The following is a 1,243-nucleotide window of genomic DNA, read 5'->3' as shown; positions in this document are numbered from 1 at the left end:
TGGGCACAGATGGCAGCCATTTATAACAGGAGGACTTTCCCACCTGGGATTCTAGTACTTCTACTGCCAGTGAGGGTAAAAAAAATCAAACTGTGGGCTTAATTTCCCTCACATACTGAAATTATCTCTATAGATTTCAATTTCTCTATTGATTTTCTAAACTTTTTCTTCCTTTGCATTTCATTCAAGTCCATTAAAGTTAACCTATACTTAAAGATTTTTCATTCGGTACAAAACGATTACTTCCAAAAGAATAAAATAAATAATAAAACATATGTTCATAATATTAAGTTCAAATATTTAGAGAGAATTCATATCAAGTATGTACAATGTTATAAATAAAATAACAGCCCATATTTTCTGATTGAAAACATTATTACAAATTTGTTTATGAATATAATTCAATTCTAACTACAATACCTGATTTATTCTATTTCAGAAATTGCCAGAACATTTTAAATATAATCTTAAAGAGTCTATTTTTTTAAATTATACTTTTAAACAAAGCAATTAATATGTTTTGACATTATTAGCTATTATAACATATGTAAAGTAAAACAATTTAAGATAAACATCCAAAACTTCATAAAAGCCCATATAACCATTTTCGAATTCCAGTAAGTAGCTCGAAGAGAAAATTTTAATGATCACAAAATAACATTCAAATGTAGCATTCTCTATCTGTAATCCACAAATCTCTTTTAAGAACTCCGGGTAAGAAGACAGAAAACGTGAGTATTGCAAGTAAATATTAACTGGTTAAAAGAGCCAGACTTTAAGTATATGTTTAACATTTTATACTGATAAAAAGAGGTAGGGCTGTGCTCTTGATAACCTATTTCATGCAACACATATTCATAAAACAGAAAGAAGTGAAAAAAAGAGAAGGGAAGGGAAGGGCAGAGATTTACAAAAGGAAAGAGGAAGATGGTGCAGTGGGGAGAGAAAACGGGGAAGGGGAGAGCGGATGGGAGGGGTGAGAAAGAGAAGACAGAGAAGAGGAGGGGCAGAAGCAAAAGAAGAGAAGTGGTTCATTCAGAACACACGGGAAATACAACTAGAGAACACTCATTTGGTGAAAGCGCCTTGCACTAAACCGGGATGTTGAGTGTTTGGTAGGGGGTTAAGGTATGTGTTGAGGAAAGTGGACATTGTAGAAATAGAGTAACATGTTGAAGCTCTACAGATAAATGTGTGAGAGGACACAAGTGCGATGGTTTGAATGTCCTCACCAAAGCTAATG

This window comes from Galeopterus variegatus, unplaced genomic scaffold (genome assembly GCF_000696425.1).
Source record: "Galeopterus variegatus unplaced genomic scaffold, G_variegatus-3.0.2 Scaffold12356, whole genome shotgun sequence".
Classification (NCBI taxonomy): domain Eukaryota; kingdom Metazoa; phylum Chordata; class Mammalia; order Dermoptera; family Cynocephalidae; genus Galeopterus; species Galeopterus variegatus.
This window is presented reverse-complemented; position numbering follows the sequence as displayed.